This window comes from Manis javanica, chromosome 4 (assembly GCF_040802235.1).
Source record: "Manis javanica isolate MJ-LG chromosome 4, MJ_LKY, whole genome shotgun sequence".
In the NCBI taxonomy this organism is placed as follows: Eukaryota; Metazoa; Chordata; class Mammalia; order Pholidota; family Manidae; genus Manis; species Manis javanica.
This window is the reverse complement of record NC_133159.1, coordinates 66,077,063-66,100,786: the sequence shown is the minus strand read 5'-3', so window position 1 is coordinate 66,100,786 and position 23,724 is coordinate 66,077,063. Positions and strand designations below refer to the sequence as shown.

The 23,724-nt window shown below is 35.3% G+C and overlaps 1 long non-coding RNA gene across 1 annotated transcript in view; it reads right to left on the bottom strand.

The window, feature by feature from the left end:
* Positions 1 to 10,634: 10,634 nt before the first annotated feature.
* Positions 10,635 to 23,724, bottom strand: part of LOC140848921 (uncharacterized) — a 49,632-nt gene continuing 36,542 nt past the window's right edge. The window contains exon 3 of the long non-coding RNA XR_012130225.1: positions 10,635 to 12,010. This is a non-coding gene — a long non-coding RNA (uncharacterized lncRNA). The remainder of the gene's footprint in view (positions 12,011 to 23,724) is intronic.

The following is a 23,724-nucleotide window of genomic DNA, read 5'->3' as shown; positions in this document are numbered from 1 at the left end:
CTGTTTAGAGCACTTTTTTTACCTATTCTTTAAGGAAAGATTTGTTAGTGACAACTTCTCTTAATTTTCTTTTGTCTAAAAATATGTGCAGTATTTATTTCCTCTTCATGCCTAAAGGATATTTTTGCCAGATATAGAATTCGTGACTAACAATTTATTTCTTTGAGTACCTATGCCACTTCCTTCTGGCTTCCAGGATTTCACATGAAAAATTATTCTAATTCAAATGGATTTCTCAGGGGATCACTGGAAGATGGTGGTGAGAGTAGATGAGGGGAAATCTCCTCCCCAGAACATATATATTTATGAAAATACAACAAATACAACTACTCCTAAAAGAGACACCAGTGGATGCAGTACAACAGCCAGGATACATCAACATGTGTGAGAACTCAACATCACACGAAGGGGGTAAGATACAAGCCTCGGCCAGGCAGGACCCGAACACTCCCCCACCACAGAACCAGGCAGGAAAAAAGGAGTCGGAACGGGGAGGGAGTGAAAGCCCAGGACTGCTAAACAACCAGCTCTAGAAATCTGCTCCTGGAGCACAGACACAAGGTGCACGGGGTGCTGGATATTAGAAAAATGGAAAAGCAAAACCTTGGGCAGGTCCCCGCAACCGGTGCCCCTGAGACAAAAGAAAAGTGAGTGCTTTATGCAAGTCTTAAAGAAACATGGACCCCATAGCTGGACGAAGTCCTCCCGGCACACTTAGCCAGCAGCTGGGAATATGGGGGAACCTTAGGTGCCCTAAACCCTGGGGAAGCAGCGCAGCTCTGAAGCCCCTCACAACACTAAGCAGCCTGCCAGTCATTCCTCCAACTAGCGTGGACCCCGACACACCAGCCCAGTAGAGGGAGAGTGGCAGTGTGCACCGGGGGCGGCTGCACCAGAAGGGACCAGGAGCAGATTGCGTGTGCTGACGGTGTCAGAGGGGACCAGGAGAGGCTTGTGCAAGCCCACAGTGGCGGTGACCAAGCAGCCTGAGTGTGGCTTGCTCGCACAAGCGGCAATGGAGCCAGAGGAGTACGGGAGAAGTCCACACAGGAGAGCTCCGTGTGCACCTGCAGTGGAGCCAGAGGGAGCAGGCACCCTCCCAGCAGCCGACCGGAGTCCCAACCCAACACGCAGCCGCCCAGGCCAGACACAAAGGCTGCTGCTGGTACACAGCTACCCGGCAGGGGGGCCACTATCACAGAGGAGCATACCTGGCTTGCCTGTCACTCCCCACAGGGCTCCATGCTGCTCTGATGAAGACCCCGCTCACAGAAGCTTAGAGGATTAACCCAGTGGCTGCTCCAGGAGTGCAGGTAACCGTCACAGGCAGCGAGAAGGGCAGGGCATCCAGCAGGCAGGAAAGAACTTTCTTCCCCCAGCTGACACACCTATAACCTGCCTACAGCCACTGCTATCACCATGAAAAGGCAAAAAAATTTAGTCCAGTCCAAGATAGTTCAGACAACACCTGAGAGAGGATCTGCAGAGACAGACCTAACCAGTCTCCCTGAAAAAGAATTCAAAATAAAAATCATAAACATGCTGACAGAGCTGCAGAGAAATATGCAAGAGCTAAGGGATGATGTCCAGAGGGAGATTACAGAAGTGAAACAAACTCTGGAAGGATTTATAAGCAGAATGGATAAGATGCAAGAGGCCATTGATGGAATAGAAACCAGAGAGCAGGAATGCATAGAAGCTGATGCAGAGAGAGATAAAAGGATCTCCAGGAATGAAACAATATTAAGAGAACTGTGTGACCGATCCAAAAGGAACAATATCTGCATTATAGGGGTACCAGAAGAAAAAGAGAGAGAAAAAGGGAAAGAAAGTGTCTTTGAAGAAATAATTGCTGAGAACTTCCCCAAACGGGGGGAGGAAATAGTTGCTCAGACTACGGAAACATACAGAACCCCAGAGAGACAGGACCCAAAGAAGACAACACCAAGACACATAATAATTAAAATGGCAAAGATCAAGGACAAGGACAGAGTAGTAAAGGGAACCAGAGAGAGAAAAAAGGTCACCTACAAAGGAAAACCCATCAGGCTGTCATCAGACTTCTCAACAGAAACCTTACAGGCCAGGAGAGAATGGCATGATATATTTCATGCAATGAAACAGAAGGGCCTCGAACCAAGGATACTGTATCCAGCACGAATATCATTTAAATATGAAGGAGGGATTAAACAATTCCCAGACAACCAAAAGTTGAGGAAATTTGCCTCCTACAAAACACCTCTACAGGGTATCTTAGAGGGACTGCTCTAGATGGGAGCACTCCTAAAAAGAGCACAGAACAAAACACCCAACATATGAAGAATGGAGGAGGAGGAATAAGAAGGGAGAGAAATAAAGAATCATCAGACTGTGTTTATAATAGCTCAATAAGCAAGTTCAATTAGACAGTAAGGTAGTAAAGAAGCTAACATTGAACCTTTGGTAACCACAAATCTAAAGCCTGCAATGGCAATAAGTACATACCTTTCAATAATCACCCTAAATGTAAATGGACTGAATGCACCAATCAAAAGACACAGAGTAATAGAATAGATTAAAAAGCAAGACCAATCCATATACTGCTTACAAGAGACTCACCTCAAACCCAAAGACATGCACAGACTTAAAGTCAGGGGATGGAAAAAGATATTTCATGCAAACAACAGAGAGAAAAAAGCAGGTGTTGCAATACTAGTATCAGACCAAATAGACTTCAAAATAAAGAAAGTAACAAGAGATAAAGAAGGACATTACATAATGATAAAGGGCTCAGTCCAACAAGAGGATATAACCATTCTAAATATATATGCACCCAATACAGGAGCACCAGCATATGTGAAACAGATATTAACAGAATTAAAGGAGGAAATAGAAAGCAATGCATTCATTTTGGGAGACTTTAACACACCACTTACTCCAAAGGTCAGATCCACCAGACAGAAAATAAGTAAGGACACAGAGGCACTGAAAAACACACTAGAACAGATGGACCTAATAGACATCTACAGAACTCTACATCCAAAAGCAACAAGATACACATTCTTCTCAAGTGCACATGGAACATTCTCCAGAATAGACCACATACCAGGCCACAAAAAGAGCCTCAGTAAATTCCAAAAGATTGAAATCCTACCAACCAACTTTTCAGACCACAAAGGCATAAAACTAGAAATAAATTGTACAAAGAAAGCAAAAAGGCTCACGAACACATGTAGGCTTAACAACATGCTCCTAAGTAATCAACGGATCAACAACCAAATTAAAATGGAGATCCAGCAATATATGGAAACAAATGACAAGAGCAACACAAAGCCCCAACTTCTGTGGGATGCAGCAAAAGCAGTCTTAAGAGGAAAGTACATAGCAAACCAGGCATATTTAAAGATGGAAGAACAATCCCAAATGAATAATCTATTATCGAAATTGGAAAAAGAAGAACAAGTGAGGCCTAAGGTCAGTAGAAGGAGGGACATAATAAAGATCAGAGAAGAAATAAATAAAATTGAGAAGAATAAAACAATAGAAAAAATCAATGAAACCAAGAGCTGGTTTTAAGAAAAAATAAACAAAATAGATAAGCCTCTAGCCAGAATTATTAAGAGAGAAATAGAGTCAACACACATCAACAGAATAAGAAATGAGAAAGGAAAAATCATGACGGACCCCACGTATATACAAAGAATTATTAGAGAATACTATGAAAACCAATATGCTAACAAGCTGGAAAACCTAGAAGAAATGGACAACTTCCTAGAAAAATACAACCTTCCAAGACTGACCCAGAAAGAAACAGAAAATCTAAACAAACCAATTACCAGCAAAGAAATGGAAGCAGTAATCAAAAAACTACCCAAGAACAAAACCCCTGGGCCAGATGGATTCACCTAGAAATTTTATCAGACATACAGAGAAAACATAATAACCATTCTCCTTAAAGTTTTCCAAAAAATATAAGAGGAGGGAATACTCCCAAACTCATTCTATGAAGACAACATTACCCTAATACCAAACAGGCAAGGACCCCACCAAAAATGAAAACTACAGACCAACATCACTGATGAACATAGATGCAAAAATGCTCAACAAAATATCAGCAAACCAAATTCAAAAATACATCAAAAGGATCATACACCATGACCAAGTGGGATTCATCCCAGAGATGCAAGGATGAGACAACATTCAAAAATCCATCAACATCATTCACCACATCAACAAAAAGAAGGACAAAAACCACATGATCATCTCCATAGATGCTGAAAAAGCATTCAACAAAATTCAGCATCCATTCATGATAAAAACTCTCAACAAAATGGGCATAGAGGGCAAGTACCTCAACATAATAAAGGCCGTATATGATAAACCCACAGCTAACATCATACTGAACAGTGAGAGGCTGAAAGCTTTTCCTCTGCAATCGGGAAAAAGACAGGGATGCCCACTCTCCCCACTGTTATTCAACAGAGTACTGGAGGTCCTAGCCAAGGCAATTAGACAAAACAAAGAAATACAAGGAATCCAGATTGGTAAAGAAGAAGTCAAACTGTCACTATTTGCAGATGACATGATATTGTATATAAAAATCCCTAAAGACTCCACTGCAAAACTACTAGAACTAATATCGGAATTCAGCAAAGTTGCAGACTACAAAATTAACACACAGAAATCTGTAGCTTTCCTATACACTAACAATGAACTAATAGAAAGAGAAATCAGGAAAACAATTCCATTCACAATAGCATCAAAAAGAATAAAATACCCAGGAATAAACCTAACCAAGGAAGTGAAAGACCTATACCCTGAAAACTATAAGACACTCTTAAGAGAAATTAAAGAGGTCACTAACAAATGGAAACTCATCCATCCCATGCTGCTGGCTAAGAAGAATTAATATCATCAAAATGGCCATCCTGCCCAAAGCAATATATAGATTCGATGCAATCCCTATCAAATTACCAACAGCATTCTTCAATGAACTGGAACAAATAGTTCAGAAATTCATATGGAACCGCCAAAGACCCCGAATAGCCAAAGCAATCCTGAGAAGGAAGAATAAAGTGGGGAGGATCTCGCTCCCCAACTTCAAGATCTACTACAAAGCCATAGTAATCAAGACAATTTGGTACTGGCACAAGAACAGAACCACAGACCAGTGGAACAGAAAAGAGACTCCAGACATTAACCCAATTATATATGGCCAATTAATATATGATAAAGGAGCCATGGACGTACAATGGGGAAATGACAGTCTCTTCAACAGATGGTGCTGGCAAAACTGGACAGCTACATGTAAGAGAATGAAACTAGATCACTGTCCAACCCCATACACAAAAGTAAATTCGAAATGGATCAAAGACCTGAATGTAAGTCATGAAACCATAAAACTCTTTAAAAAAAACATAGGCAAAAATCTCTTGGAGATAAACATGAGTGACTTCTTCATGAACATATCTCCCTGGGCAAGGGAAACAAAAGCAAAAATGAACAAGTGGGACTATATCAAGCTGAAAAGCTTCTGTACAGCAAAGGATACCATCAATAGAACAAAAAGGTATCCTACAGTATGGGAGGACATATTCATAAATTACAGATCTGATAAAGAATTGACATCCAAAATATATAAAGAGCTCACATGCCTAAACAAACAAAAAGCAAATAATCCAACTAAACAATGTGCAGAGGAGCTGAATTGACAGTTCTCTAAAGAAGAAATCCAGATTTCCAACAAGCACATGAAAAGATGCTCCACATCGCTAATCACCAGAGAAATGCGAATTAAAACCACAATGAGATATCACCTCACACCAGTAAGGATGGCCATCATCAAAAAGACAAACAACAACAAATGCTGGCGAGGTTGCGGAGAAAGGGGAACCCTCCTACACTGCTGGTGGGAATGTAAATTAGTTCAACCATTGTGGAAAGCAGTATGGAGGTTCCTCAGAATGCTCAAAATAGAAATACCATTTGACCCAGGAATTCCACTTCTAGGAATTTACCCTAAGAATGCAGCACTCCAGTTTGAAAAAGACAGATGCACCCCTATGTTTATCGCAGCACTATTTACAATAGCCAAGATACGGAAGCAACCTAAATGCCCATCAGTAGATGAATGGATAAAGAAGATGTATTACATATACACAATGGAATATTACTCAGCCATAAGAAAAAAAACAGATCCTACCATTCATAACAACATGGATGAAGCTAGAGGGTATTATGCTCAGTGAAATAAGCCAGGCAGAGAAAGACAAGTACCAAATGATTTCACTTATATGTGGAGTATAAGAACAAAGGAAAACTGAAGGAATGAAACAGCAGCAGAATCACAGAACTTTAGAATGGACTAATAGTTACCAAAGGGAAAGGGACTGGAGAGGATGGGAGGGAAGGGAGGGATAAGGGTGGGGAAAAAGAAAGAGGGCATTACGATTAGCATGTATAGTGCATGGGGGGTACGGGAGGGCTATGCAACACAGAGAAGACAAGTAGTGATTTTACAGCATCTTACTATGTTGATGGACAGTGACTGTGAAGGGGTATGTGAGGGGGACTTGGTGAAGGGGGGAGCCTAGTAAACATAATGTTCTTCATGTAATTGTAGATTAATTATACCAAAAAAAAAAACTAAAACGGATTTCTCTCTATAAGTAATGTGTAATTTCTGTAGGCTTGCTTTGAATTTATACATATATATTCTCTTTTTAGTTTAATTCGATATGTCTTATCAAAGAAGTTTATTTGTGCTTATTAATTTGGAGTTTGCTTAGCTTTTTGAAACTGTCCATTTATGTTTTTTCTCAAACTAGGGAGTTTTCAATCATTATTGCTTGAAATACTATTTCAATTACAAGTATTCTCTTCTTCTAGGACTGCAATGATACAGAGGTTAGTTTTTTTTACTTGCCCACAGGTCATTTTTTCTCAGTCTATGTTCTTTCTGTTGTTCAGATTGGGTAAATTCTATTGATTTTCCTCAAGTTTACTGATCCTGTCCCCTATCATCTTCTTTAGAGTACTGAACTCATTCAAGGACATTTTTCATAAATTGGATTTTTCAGTTCTATCATTTCTATTTAGTCCTTTTTTTGTAATTTCTATTTCTTTACTGATATTTTTCAGTTTTTCCATTTGCTCAATGTCTTGTTGAAGCATTTTTTGATGGTTGCTTTAAAAATCTTGTTAGGTGATATCAACATCTAATTCATCTCAGGATGGTGCCTGTTGATTATACTTTCTTTGTGATTTTCCTAGTTCTTAATATGGGGAGTATTTTTTTTTCTTTTCTGTTTCCTAAATACATTTGACATTACACTATGAGACTCTAACTCTTATTTAACATTTTGTAGTAGGCAGTCCCCTGGTGAGGTGTACAGCGAGGGCCAGCTGGGATGCAAGGGCATCTTCCCTTTAACCTTGCTGACACCTTCCTATGAAAAATAGGGCACCTGTTCCTAACACCTCACTACCTCGGAGCAGAGTGGTAAAGTCAGCCTCCCACTGATCTCAGCTGCCACCAAGAAGGTGCGAATTGAAGGGCTAAAACCCAAACTGCTTTATTACTGCCCTTTGGACGCAGAGGCTCAATTCTTCATTGGTTCTCCCCAGTCTCACCCCCAACCACAGACACAGTGAGGAGGGAGGGGAAACAAGCAGAGTGTCAACTAATCCTGCCTCCACCACCTCCTTGTCTTTCCTGGAGTGGATGCTTAGCAACCTGCTATATTGGCACCCATGCTGAGGGTAGGGAAGCTGTGTGCAGAAACAGGAGTATGGCTAGTCCTGATTCGAATGACTTCATTCAGTCTTACTACAGCCTGTTGTATATGAAAGTTCAGATCCCCAATGGGCATCAATGAATGAAACCAGGGTGGAGAGAAAGTAAAGTACCTATTAGCACCTCCTTGGACCACCTTGTTTAATTTTATTGATGCCAAAGGGAAGTAGAGGCTCTTTCTCTTACTAGCATGGAGGAGGGGGATGTGAATACCACAGGTGACCAGTCATAACTCCACCACCTCCTTAAGTCATTTTGCTTCTGGGTGTGGCATAGAATGTTTCCTATTTTCTTATTCTTAGTTGACCTCTAGACCCCACTAAAATATAATCCTGGTGAGGAAATGGGAGTTCATATATATATATATATATATGTGTGTGTGTGTGTGTGTGTGTATGAACATTTCTTGGAATTGAGAAAGTACTTGCATTTTAAACAGCTAATGCACAATTACTTGCTAGACATGGCCAATCATAAACAATGGCTTCCAGGAAAATCATTTTACTCATCTTTTAAGTTCACAGGCTTCCTGTGATCTGGTTGCATAAAAATAGCTTCCAGTGCTGACAGTAAAACCCAAAACACACTGACATGCCTCACTAAATCGATCTTAGGGATTGCAATGGCCTCTTCTCTCACTTTGTTCAATTTCAGCCATATAATATAGTGATACAGGGTTAAAGCTGTTAATTTTCATTTTGTCATATTCAGTAACTTCTTAAAGCCGTTTAGCTCTGAGCAGCCTACAAATTAACCCCAAGTAAACTATGATCATCCTCAATGATTGAATTGCCTTCCTGGATATATGTAATAACATCCATTTATTAATGCACTTGTGAGTGAGTACATGGGCAAAACTAAAGTAATAAATGTTTTGGGAAAAACTAACTTTTGCAAGTTCAATTGAAGGAAACAATAGGATATGCTTTTAAAATTATTTGTGACATTTGAAACTATCACCTTTATAATTTTGTCATATTTTAATATCCTTTTTGAGAGTGAACACAAATATTAATGTTAACAGCCTTTTAAAATTAACCACGTGTTGTAGAAAGAGTTTGCTTTACAAGTCACTGACTCAACCCAATCTGTCCTGATCCCCAACTTATCCTTTTTCTTGCCTTTGTATAAAAGTCATCTAAAATTTCTTAATGATAAAAAGCAACAAGATATCTTAAACTTTTGATTGTGGACTAAGTATATATTTTTTTGTTGAAGTATAGTTGACATATAATCTTATACTGGTTTCAAGCATACAAATTCAGCAGTTGCCTATTATTAAATCCTCACCCCCACTAGTGTGGTTACTATCTGTCTACATAGGAAGATGTTACAGTATCATCGACTATATTCTCCACACTGTACTACCATCCCTGTGACCAACTTGTATTGTGACTGAGAGTTTTTGTGCCCCTTTATCCCCCTCACCAACCCCACCCCCTCCCACATGTTAACTACCAGTCACTTCTCAGTGTACTTTTGAACGTTAGCATGGATATTTGAAAATGATTAAAAATCAAAGCAAGCCTTGTCTTTTAGTAGAAATTTCCACTTTTTAATAAAGGTAACACCCAGACAGCACCATATGTTGCCAGGGTAAACTGGGGAAGGGTAATGAATAATTCAGCATTGCCGCCAGAAACTTAACATCATAGTGGTTTTCATACTGCTTGGTTATTTCTTGCTGGACTCACTTAACTGGCATAGGCCATGTTTCCACACAGCTTCATTCATCTGAAGAGAATCTATGCTGAGACCCTAAGCCTTAACAAATTGCCAAGGGATGAAGCTAGAGATGACTGGAGATCTCTGCATATTTAAATATTGAGGAACTAAACCTGATAAATATGGAGGGTAAGGCAGAAATTTAAGTGAAAGAAAAGATTCCTATTTGCATCCCAGGTAGTGTGCCAGTTCACTATGATGTTAAATAAGAGCCTCGGCTTTCAATATTGACAGATGAATGATTTGACTCTTGAGGAAGAGTTATTATCCAGCAAGAGCTTTATGTTATGCAAGCAATTCTGTTTTAGTTCAGGGGGCACTTGGCATAAGGACCCTCCACTATTATCTGCAGCTTGAGAATGCACAGTTGGAATGGCAATGGATTTCTTATTTGTAAAACTTGCATGACTTTCGCCACAGGCCTTCTACCAATGTGGAAGCATCTGTGAGTCAAACTGTTCCCCAGCTGTTCATCCACTACCTGCAGGTTCTTGTAGCATAAAGTCCCTATTAATACTGCTGGTTACACTGAACCCCTGATGAGTTTGTACAAAATCGTTCCTCTTATACTACAGCTTAATGCATGAAATTCCTCAAAAGAAACCCCTTAAGATTCTTTTTTAAAAAAAAATGTCCTTTTGGAATTACTGCCAGAGTTTCTGGGGCAATTCTCCACATTTTCATCTGAGCCCTTTTTATTCCTAACTTTTTGCAAAAGGTCCTCCCTTCTAGGCAGATATATCCTTGGTGCTTTCCCACACAAAGAATAGAGAAAATTTCCATGGAAGCAAGATTCTAAAGCTAAATATAATAAGAACAAATGCTGGACTGAAGTTGTCATAGGCCTTATCTTCAAAAGCCCAATTGCTTCAAGACCCCTTAACAAATAGCTTTTCTTCTTATGGCTCTAGAGATTTTAATTTCTTTAACAGTGACACACATATTTTAGGTTTTAATTAAAAGCTTTAGTGATAATAACTTATATCATTGTACTGCTATACTTTTATTTAAAAACAAATTGCATTTATAAATCATTTGGCAAAGAGTATTTAACAGCTTTACTTCGGGAAATGGAAAAGGAGTAGACTTTTACATTAAAAGCAAAACAATCATCTATAGTGTTTAAATTTGCAAAAATTATTTATTTTAACTTAAACACCAATAATAATTACAGTAAATGAATGATTACAAGATTTAATAATTCAACAAAGTTTTGCAAATGTTTATGGAAAACATACAATGGCTTGTTTTCAAATCCAGATATCATTGATGGTTATATTTTGTTTGATACCTCCAAAATTTCAGTGGAGGATGTTAACCACCATAATTCATGAACACTCTCAGGAGCAGCTCATTGTTTCTTCCACATAAGCAGATCTAGATTTTTTGACATCAAATCAAGTGTTCTTTCCAATACTGAATGTTTGTTTTCCTCTGAATTTATGTTTCTTTGAATCTAAAGAATATAGACACAGTTTATGAGTGTACAGTGTAATAGCTTAAGTCTGAAACTTAAATCTGAAATATATCACTCATTAACAAAGCAAATCAAGAGTTTCACTTCTGTGTGGATCTCCAGATTCCATTTTTATTTTTAGATTTCAGATATCGACCTTCATTTTTAGAGTTTAGATACTAGATTTGTTTGTACTCATAACTAGACATAAATGTAATGTGTGTTTTAAAATAAAATCACTGCTAGGCCTCTTTCAGCTGGGAAATAAAATATTTAGGTCTGAGAAAGAAAATAAGTAAAATACCTTCTGCCTCCTTACATTACAAGAGACACATTACCAATTCATAAGTAGAAGAGTAACTGATAGTACATATTCTGTATGCAGGCGGTAATGGAGAGCAGGCTAATCTCATCACTTCTGATCTGTGGCCAGATTACCCACATTAAGTAATATTTCTCTAAAGAAATAACCGGTCTTTTTTCCATTTATTATCTCTCTCCATGTCATTGCTTTACACAACCCCTCAAACCCAATCTCCATCAAAGCAGTTACTAGGCAGTGTCCTCTAGCCAACTAATTTTGTAGTCACAGAGAAATTTATCATATTTTGGTACCACTGGTCAAGCTCATGACTAACACATGGTCTTATACTAGGTCTTTCCTTTGCCTAGAATGCTTTTTTGTTGTATTTATATATATATATATATGTATATATAATATACATATATATATATAGTATGTCCATGGCTAGGTCTTGTGACATCAATGAATCAGAAATGCCTTTCCTAATTACCCAGTATATATTTATCAACCCCCATCATTACTATGTAAGATAGGAACCACAGTTGTTCATAACTAGTGGAAAACTCAATCATAGAGTAGTTTAAATGAATTACGACCATTTTTATCATGCATAAGAAATACATAAGCAATTGGCAAAGTTAATTCAGGGCATTGCCTTGTCTTTCTCATATGGTCACAGTGTGGATTCTCCAGCATCAGCTGCCACCTCTGCATTCCAGCCAATAAGTAAATGGCAAGGAAGAGGGCACATCTGTAAGGAAAGCATAACTGTCACAGAAATTTAAGAAGCCTTCTCACATTTTATTATTTAGAATTATGTCCCATCACCATCACTTACTGCAGAGGACATTTAAACAAGTAAATTTCTTGTCACTGAGAACAGCCGTGATATTCTGCTAGCAAAGAAGAGTGAATAGTGAATAGAAAACTAGCAACACCTACCAAACTTTCATATACATCTTTTATTTTCTTTGCTGCTCTTATTAATTGGTTTATCTGTTTATTTGTTTAAGTATTTAATTTCCTGTCTTCCTTTCACTAGAAAATAAACTCCAGGAAAGCAGAAGTCCCACCTGTCTTGTTCACTCCTGCATGGCCACAGTCCAGAAATCTCTCTGGCCCATAAACTATGTATTACAGGTATTTTCTCAGTGAAAGAATATTGGGTTAATTGAAGTTCAGTGAGATAGCAACTTTGATTTATGTAATCCAAACTTATTAAAAAAATACTTCTCATCTAAAATTGTCACTGAGAATGTCTTCACTATTTTAAGTTAATTGTGTCAATGATTATATAAAGTTTTCTCCCCAAAAATTATCATGTAGAATCAGTTTGCAAGGATTTTCTTAGTCATTACTTTGTTTAGACTTAGGAGAATTCTAATACTTCAAGACTTTATTTTCTGCAGAGTTTTAATTATTCCTATCTTTTCTTCACTCTTTTCTTCTTGCCCCCAAGCCTCCATCAATAATAGAAATGTAGGAAGCAACATAATTTTGAGTAAGTTCTATCTGTTAAAATCTCTACTAGGTGTCACATATATAAATATTTTATATGCTAAGAAAGTCATTTGTTTATTCAAATTTTGTAATACTGTAAATGAATGAAAAGTTATTATTATATTGCCTTTATAAAGTCTTATAATTTAATTTATAAAGTGCAGCATTCCATAAATGGCAATCTGTTATATGTAAATTAAGAAAACTAGGCTACTTCTTGATTTAGCTTTAAAATGAAATAGGCATGTGAAGGGGTCCAGAACAACTTCTCCAAAGTGTGTCACTGGCATGTGGACTGTTTTGAGTTGAAGGCAATCAAGACCCTGTGGGCTCAAGAGAAACTTGTCCCTCCCTCAGCTATCTAGAAGAAACTGAACTAGGTGGGGGTCTTTCCCAGAATAAGAGTTATTATCAAAGACAGATTTTTATCTGAGTGACCCATCTGTACGGTAGGGCAGACATCTAATTACTAAGAATCTACTCTTCTTATTACCTTGTGATTTACCCTCCTCGCCTGTGAAGCCCAGGCCCCTATCCCATTCCACAGCTCAAGATGGCATGTATACCTCATTTCACCTTTCTGTCTTTGAAACTCTCATGTATGTGGGGTTTCCAAACATACGAAATTAAATTTGATTTTCTTCTGTTAATCTGTCTCATGTCAATTTAATTCTTAGACCAATGAGAAGAACCTTGAAGGGTATGGGAAAGTTTTCCACCCCAACACATATAAACACCTGCTAAATATAGTTTGCATATAAACTTTGCATATTGTTATATGCCTTTGATATTGTTGGGAGCAAAGGAAAAATCAGTCATTGTTCAACTCTTTTTTAGTCCATTTGAGATTGATATAAGCACTCAAAGCCATTTACCCAATTTCACCACTTGGAGAGGAAATTTTAAGGTAATAAAGACACAGCAGCTTCCACTGGTAGGCAGGCAATTCTCTGGTAGTTTCTTTACAGAAAAATCACAGAAAACTGAGGTAATCCTTTTACTCTCATTACTATACAATAATTATCAAGGATATTATTTTCAATTATCCAAGCAATTGCTTTTCCAGTGAGAGGACTGAGAAACTGAGATGCTATGACTTAACTCAGTGTCTTAGAATTACAGAACCGCCTGAGAAGTGTTGTTAAAACTATAACCCAAATTTTCTGTGTTTGGACCATTCTTTCACTAGGGAGCCTAGCATATTGGTAACTGAAAAGGATCATTAATTCTTTCAGGACATGAAGACATCATTTAAATACTCAAGAAGAAATAACTGAGTATTTACAGTTACACTGTTACACTGACTCCTTGAAATGGTTAAAAGAATGAAGAGTTTATTTAACCCACAAAGTATTTTTACAGACCTTAGCTCATTCTAGCATCAGAAGTTATCTTTGACTTTTACCTTTTAAAATAAATTTAACTTTACTTGAATTTATTTATTTTGTCTGTTTGTTCATTGCTTGGAAGTACAGGCAAATCATTGTAACTCTATGTGCTCCTATCATTCTCCTGCTTATCTGTCTGAATTTTCAAAGCAGGAATAACATTAAAACAACAGAACTGACTAAATTGCAATTCCAAAGTTTCAAGGTTTTTTACTTTACATTGCATTATGTACCTGTTAATGAAGACTATGATTCTTTCAATACTCAAAACTTTCATAAATGATAAAACTGGAATGCCCGTATTGACTGAGAAAAGAGGCAGAACTGAAATAGAAAAACATTTAGTTGGTGTCTGAGAATTGCAATTCGGGGCACAACAAAATTGCATGCCCCCCAGAGAGCAAAAGTCAAGAATTTTTAAAGACAGAAAGGGAATGCTTTTATGTTATTTATAAAGAATTCTGATTGGTGTTGGCAGCAAAAAACTAATCTTGGCTAAACACAATTGGTTGCTAAGGCTATCACAAAGCAAAAGTCCATTACTGTAGCAAGTTGCAGGTATTCCCACTGTGGACTTGGAGTATGTGTGGTTTGGCCCAGTTAAAAAGTTCATGGTTCCACCTGGTGACAACATACATAAGCCCAACCTCCTTAATGGCATCTTGGCTCCATTTTAAAGCCCCTTGACAGAAGTGACTCCATTTTATTTCACCTTTTATACCTGGTAGCCGAACCAATAAAAAGTTAGCAGGTAAATAGATTCTTAGATCATTACTGTTTTTAAAATAAAAATGAGTATATTTACTCAACTTTAGTACCATTTTAGTAAGTGATTTTAATATTGCAGAAATTTATAAACTATCCTTGAGGAAACTTTATAGCTGCCTCTTTTTACTAAATATTTGAATCTATTATTATTTCTAAGTGTTAATTCAATCATTCAAAATGGTATCTGTTCATATGAATATAAAGGATACCTTCTATATATCTGAAAGGTGTAGTTCAAAATTTATCTTATGCAGCACTTTTTCTAAACACATTTCACTCTCTATGTACAGACCAGATTTGAAAGTCATTCAGTGCTGTTTCCATTTAGAGAAGATAAGAAGGCCTAATTGTCACTCAATTCATTTGATTCTTCTTTTAATTTTGGGCATAAATTGAAGTTGATTGAAAATTTGTCTTGCTGTATTGCAGCTAAAGTTCTTCAACTTATGCCTTCAGTGTGCAAACATTGAGGGGAAACTGTCCATAAATATTCAGTTGCATGAATAAATTAAGACCAAATAAACTTGAAGAAAGATGACTTAATATTATTCCTTTTGGAAAGATGATCTCACCAATTTACATGCAAGAATTAATCTATGTAAGTTAAGCTAATTTTCAAAATGTCTGGCAAAGATCAGTATTATCTTCCACTCAAAACTTTCTTCTGTATAAGTATTTGCATTGTTCATGGAAATCAAGCTGCTAGGTTTTATTATACTCTTTTTAATGGTTTTTGATCCTTATATAGAATCAGACTCTCTTTTACAGGTATTGCTCAACAGAAACCATGAATATTAAGCCAGTATTTTTACATTAGCAAGTTTTCCCAATGTGGAAATGCCTTTATGATTTTAAAATATTTTGCTTTGTGTGTTACCCCCTTTTTGTGTCTAATCACCTCTAAAATTATGAACTCTGTAAGAATAATACATACTGCATATCAAAACAGCTTGAAATATTCATAACTAAAAAAGCAACTTAAATGTTCATAAACAAAATTGTTTGGAGACTCCTTTATTAATTTTTAATTTATTTTCAGTCAATTCCTTATTACTTCCAAATTCCTGTAGGGGATTCTGTTAATTAGTCATGTGTAAAATATTCATTAAAAACAGCTTCCTATTTTCTTCTTTTATTGCAAATTTACATTTCTAATCTTATAACCAAAATAAATGCCATTGGGTAGAAGAACCACATTAATTTTGATCCTCCCTTTAAAAATAGAACCTCATGCAACAAAAACATGGTACTGTGAACTAGAAGTAATATTAATTGTGTACTTTCACACCTTTGCACATGAAGAACATTTCAGAAACAACATATATTATATTTTGCATAACTTGGTTAAAAAATTGAAGATAATCAGCAATGACAAAGTTTATGTTAAATTTAAATCATTGGGTTGCCCAAGTTTTGCTACACCCATAAACTTCTTTTGTAATTAGTTTCTTTAGTTGTACTTTATTCCTTTTAAAATATTTTAATTGTCTATCTTTACTATGGATTGGTATTGCTTTGGTTACATACTACAAACAGCAAATAGTGTAGAAAATGGGACATTTATGTGAGTTTAGCATTATTAATGTAGCAATTGACTTTTCCCAATACAGATGTATCAGTAAAACACTCATACAAATATCCTTAAAAGTAACTTGCTGGCTTTCTGAGAAATAGTTTCCAATGCCAGATATAGTACTGCAAGAGGGAAATTCTTCATCTGGTAGAAAAATCTTTTGTTTTGGGGCACATCTTATACTGCTCTCTTGAAACACTCCAAAAAGTGTCTACATACTGCACATCTTCTGTAAGTTTATGTCCACATTATAAGTCTTCACTCATGTAATAAAAATATGAAAATTCAGCTCCATTTGAAAAGGTTGCTCAAATAAAATCACTTGATTGGAAAAAATCAAAAACACATTTTTTGAGAAGGAAAAGAAAGTTATATTCAAATGAATGGAATGTTTTGTTTGTTTGACTTCTTTGGTGGGGGATACAGTAAATTTACAACCAAATTAAAGTGATGGTCAGTGACAAGAGAGAAAAAGTTATAAAATCGAAGGTCTATCAGAGATTCTAACTGTATTCTGACACTGAGCCATAATGTAGGTAGCAAATTTTATTGGCTGTTTTCAAGAAAAAATACTGACTAGATAACAAAAATTACTGATCAGGATGCTTAGGATCTATATGGACCAACATTTTAGAAGATTGTTTCTCATTGAGCAAAAAGCCTAACAGAAGCCTGAAATTTTGGAAGACATAATAGCAATATTAAAGCAGACCTCTAAGCAACAGAAAACATATATATATATATATATTGAAAATGATTAATCATAGTAAAATATGACCAATCATTAGAGACCATATACCAGGCTAATGTGAACTTTCAATCCATACTCTTTAGGGTTGTTTATTCTCCTAAAAATGCACCTAACCTAATTATGATCTAGGCTGCATTAATTTCTCCATTTTGATCACAAAAATATCAAGAAAGTCATTCTGTGGTGACCCACACACATAAACTAATCTAATTCTAATTTTAAAAGTTAGTTTAACATGCTTTGCTGGTAAAGGATCCATGTTTGGCCCCATCATCGCTGCCTTCTTTTCTACTGCTCACAAAACCTTAACTTGAATCCAAAAATTTTTCTCAGAATCAACCAACTTAGAGTTTTCTATATCTCTTGTTGACCACGAGGGCCCTTGCTCTCATAGTCTGCACCTCTCATTCTCCAAGAATTTTCAAAGAGTTCTCAGCAGTCATGATTGTGCACCTCTCACTTCTCAGGCTTGAGCAATACGATTCTTCAAGGCCTTGACTCCCTTACCTACATAAAGCCCTCTGGGAGATCTCAGGGACTTCTCTCTGTCCTGTATCTGTAATGTCCCTTCATCATATGTATTCTGTGCCAAATCATATGTGTTCTCTGCAGTTTGAAAATCACTTTCACATCTTAGATGGGAGAGTGGGGAGTAGCTAAGGAAGATATAAAATTCAATCCTTTCTTTTATAAATAAGGACTCTGAGATCAAGCACAGTATCCGAGCTGGAACTGGGAATGATTCACGTGCTCATTCTCCCTGAAAAGAACTTAAAAGCAAAACATGAATGGAATAGTGTGTGTGAGTTAGTATACTATGAGGAAAAAAATAAAAACAAATATAGCTCTGATTTGGGTTTAAGTTCCAGCTTAACCTGTAGGCAAATTTTTGAACATAGTTTCCTCATCTGAAACAAGCAAAAAATTTCCCGCTTTATTTCACAACACTGCTAAGAGACATCAAATTGAGAAACAAAGCAGGACAATCATAGTACAGTATATAACCATAAAGATTATAATTATACAGTAAAGTATACCATCTGTCCTTGTTCTTGCTATAAACTTTCAAAGTTTTCAACATACTTCATCCTTGTAGTTTCTCAAAATGTTTTTAAATCATCGGATTGTTCTTATCTTTCTAGACTCTGTCCCAGAGAAAAAATCATCACTTTTTGTATAACCCAACAATATTTTTTTCCCTAACATACCTGTTGATGATGGTCAGCATTTAAAAGTTTTTTATTGGTGTGTGTGTGTGTTCCACAAGAGTAGTTTGATAAATTTAACTTCATTTAGAGTTGGGATGGTAGCTCTCCTTATGAACTAATAACAACACTTTCTCAGAACAGTAAGAATAATGGATTTCTGCAAATATCCTCAGCTGTGTCTGAAGAGACTTTTAGATGCAAGCTGTGGCTCCTTATTAGAAAGATCTCCACGGAGTTTCCCATTTAAGAAACTGCCATATGCAACATTTTCTTGCTCACTTACATATTGTATTTCTTCTCTATAAAAATATATTATGTTGGTTTCTTTTGAAAGTATTGAAATTTTGTGTAAAAGTAGTGTCTTTTAATGAGACCACCTGCATTTTAATTCTTCTAAAAATGTTTTCTATCCCATTCTTTAAAAGCAGATAGGACTAAAAGCATAGGATATTTCAAGAGTATTATTTAAAAAATTACAATCTATAACCTAGACAAATGATAAACCTATATTTTGTTTTCACTGCACACACTATGGAAATTGACTAAAGCAAACTAGTCACTATTATAAATATTTCTGTTTCCTCCAATAGATGTATGTGAAATAATTTCTTATAAAGTTATTATAGTCAAGCAACTTAAAAGTATCTATTATCTCAAAATTGTCATGAAATGATTAAAGCAGTGATCAAAGTTATGTAAAAAAAATTATTTAAAAAGGCATCTTATATAGAGAAGGTGATTTTGTTTTATTTTATTTTTTATAGAATTAATTGAGCAATCACATTATCAATCACCACAAACCTTAATCACAGTTAAGCAAAACAATTAAATATAATGAAAATTTATTAGGTTATACTGCTGGGATTTTATCATAACAAGTAATCTTATTTGTACTCACTATGCAATAGAAAAAGGAAAATTATTTTCCACTATCATTTATGCAAAAATAATTTGAACACATTATAAGAAATTTGAGCACATTTTTATTCACATTCAAAAATCTCTTTAAATTAAGATTCAAATTTAAAAGGGAGGGATATAGGGCAGAATCAAAGATTAAGAATTTATCATTGCAGAATGACATTTCTTTTGACAACATAACTCAATTGCTACTCAGAAATAAATCATTTATGATTCAGATGTTGTGAATATTTATTTAGTGTCATATCTGTCATTTGTTTGGCTTATTTTCCCACTTATTTTTCTCTTGAATAGAGAAGACAACTGTATAGCTCTTATTACACAGCCAAAATGAGTCCTAGTAGCTGAAAACTACAAATGGTATGTCACTTAGAATGAAAAGCAGAACTTTTCAGTAGTCCTAATAAATCACAGGAAGAACCAATAGAATTCTAATAACACTATTCTTGCTCAAAAGTCAACACTTTGTAAAATATCATTCAGATTTTAATAGTAGATGCAATAGTGTACAAATATATCCAGGCTACTTGATAAAATTATATGGTTAGAGTTTATATAAGAATAAAAATGGAAAGAATTAAGTTTCCAGTCTTTTCCAAAAATTAAGTTTCTGTGGAGTCCAAACAGTATCTTCATTTCTATATTGTCACAGACTCCAAGAAGGTAATAGCAGTTACCAAAGGGAAGGGACCTGAGAGGCTGAGTGGGGAGGGAAGGAGAAGGGGATTAAGGGGCAAAAAAAATAGCACTAACAGTATAGGTAGGTCACAAGGAAGGCAGTACAACACAGAGAAGAGAAGTAGTGGCTCTACATCATCTTACTATGCTGATGAACAGTGCAATGGGGTGTTGGGGGGGACTTGATAATATGGGTGAATGGTGAAACCACAATATCTTTCATGTGAAACCTTTGTAAGATTGGGTATCAATGATACCTTAATTTAAAAAAAAAAAAAGAAAAAGAAAATATTTCCTTTAGGAACTACGCACAGTGCTGCTGTCTTAAGTGTTCAACAAAGCATGCTAGAAATGAGAAGAGGTAGGAATTAAGAACAACATCTAGAAAATTAAGTTAGACAATATACTACTGGATTCTAGGCAGAAATAAGTCATAATTTAATTAAAGTGTACCTATAAAATAATATTCCAACATTTGGAACATTTTAAATGTGAACATACATGGCTTCTAATTTATTGTGTAATTGGATATCAATAAATTTAACATCAAAAAATATTTTGCTGGGTGAAGGGTTTTTGGACAAAGTAACACTCTCTAATATGCGATGAAATTTCTGTTTTGTGATGTTTTTCTACTGATTCACTGAAGTTACAAATGTTAAGTACACCATCAAATAAAGCTCTGTACTAATGTAATAGAGTAATGTGCTGATGGTGATAATTAATATTTTTTGGCCAATTTAAATAGACACATTTTCTTCTAATCTTAATGCATTTTTGGAAGTTAAACTGCCCTGTATAAACCAGAACCAAATGTCTCGGTTTATCAAAGAATTGAATCTTAATGGAAATCTGTTGACAATAAGAAAGTAATGAAATGATATATAACTTAATGCATCATAAAAAATTAAAGGTACAGAGAAGAAAGTGAGGAATTTTTAGACTTTGTCACCCTACAAATCACAGACTCAATTTTTCTTGGTCTGTGAAATAATACATGGGTTTGATTCTCAGCCCTCAGATTTCTATCCAGTAATAAAGCTCCATGTTAATTATCAGGAATCAGTGTTGTTTAATAAATCACAAATAAGTTAACAACACTAATGGTAAAGTGTACTTTGTCAGTCAACCATTATTTCATATTCATTATCTCAAGTAATCCTCACCCCTACTTCCCAAAATAAAAAAGCTGGAGGGAGCCAAGAATAGACCTTATTTTCCCCACTTAATAGATAAGAAAACTAATGCTAAAAGAGGTTGCACTGTGTACCATGGATAGAAACAAAAGATGTATTCGTCCCTAGAAAATGAAAACATTTCAGGATCCTTATAAAACATTATCTCAAAAGAGAAAAATCATTGATCATGCTGCATTTTAATCTCTATTAAAAATAAAATTTCCCATGAGTCAAGGGATAGATTAAAATATATAAAGACTGGAATGTTCTATTCCACATATTAACACATAAAAACAAGGAAACAGAACCCACTTCTTTATTCTTCATTAAACGTTTTTAGCAAATAGTGGGAGAATGATCATTTAAAATTTCAGGTAATAGGCACTTCTCCTTAGAACAGTATATCAGAACTGAAAAATACATACAGTTATTATGATGTTTAAAAATATTCATTTTTCTCAGGGTTCAAATATGAATAAGTAAGACATATTCTAACCATAAAAGCTTTAGAGTTGATTAGAATCAAACTTAGTCATATTCGTATTTTATTTTAAAGCCAATTAATTCATTTAATAGAAATGTAGTCATGCTATAATACCAATTACTTATATATGTATCAATATTTCTTTAATTCAATATAGTAATCATTCTTGAGGTTGCTTTAAGAGATCATATAAACAAATATTTTTGAAACATAATCTACACAGCTCTATTCCTGAATTTCCATGTTACACAATATGTCATCATTTTTTATGTAGTTTATAAAATTTGGAATACAGTAACAAGGACAGTTTATCATTTATATGTCAAAGACATTTGAATGTTAACTCTTGAAAGTTTTCTTTCATCCCTAGTACTGATATTTTAGTGAAAAATAATATATATGAATTACAGGTAGCTGAACAGATACCACAAATTAAGACCCAGTGAAATCTATTCACCTCTTTCAGTATGCTCAGTTTAGATAGAAAGTTCATGACAAGCTGCAGTGTTTCTGTTTTGGGTTGAGTAACAGGAAGTAATAGTATATAACTGCCAACCAAAGATTATTAGCATATAGACTGAGAAAAGACCGTTCTGGATTTGCTAAAAAAAATTAAATTTTCTAGGTCAACTTGAAGCTTACTCCTGGTGGACTATATTCCTTATTTTAGTAAACGGCAATTGTCTTTTAACTCAGAATATCGTGAACATATCTACTGCATTTTAATATCTACTTGTTACAAAATTTGTAAAAATAAAATATGATGACAATAGCTCATGAAAGCATTGTGACTTTTTAAATTATAAAGTGCACTGCAAAGATGGTAAGAAGGGAGGGAGGCCTGCAGGGAGACAGGGAAGAAAAACAGGAATGTGAGAAGGTGGGGGAGGGGAGAAGAGAAGGAAGGGAGGAAAATAATCCTGATGCGCTAATAAGCAAGCTTGCCTTCCACTGCCTTGCATTCTATCGCACTAAACAGTTTGTCAGTTTGCTGAATGGAGAAGTAATTCTGATTCTGTAGATTCCAGTCATACTTACAGGAATGAATTCTGGACTGCCTAGGAACTCAGAGATGAAACTTGACAGGACCCATGTGGAAATTCATTTCATCTGCTTTCATTTTATACTATCATGTATTTTTGATGACTCAATAGAAAAGAAAAAATGAAATTCTACCATATGAATTTCTATTAAATATCATTTTAGCTATCAGTTGTCACACCTGTTATTTGATGCATTTCAGTCAATTGACATATTTATTTTTGCAACCTATATCATTATATGAAGACATTTATTTCTGAATAAATCTGATTTATTAAAAATTTATTCCAACATCTTAACACATACCAAATATTTGTTTCCAATATATTTAAATATTCTTCACTCTGAATCTATAAGGGATTTGATAATATTTTGTGGCTGTTTTTAAGGGAAAATGAGTCAGTTTTCCGTGATAATGTCATGACAGCTCTGCAGGCTCTCCCTAGAAACACACAGATCAGCACATGAACTAAGGTTCGAATACAATTTCAGGAAGTTTTGAGGCTTCCTGATATTTCTTCACAAACCCCTCCCAGGTTCTGAAGCTCCATCTTTAGTCTATCAGTTACCTCCAAAATTCTATCATGAGATTCACATATTCATTATATTCTCTAATATCCCCCAATATAGGTATATTTATGTATAATACCATACAAGATTAATCTATTAAATATAACATAAGCATATACAAAACTAGATTTGAAAGGATGAAACAAAGATACAATGAATAAGATTTTACTGCTTCCTTATGGATATGGCTTCTGAGTATCTGACCTATATTCTTGAATGTGATGCATAACTATTGTAGTATAATATAAACAATCTTGTTTCAAAAAGAGGTCTTGAATATTTTGTTTTTGCTATATTTTTGTCATATCTGATTAGTTACTGCTTTAACCTCCTAAAATGACTCAATACAAATATCAACACTTTCAAAACCAGCAATCTATGTATTATAAAATTTTCATATATACA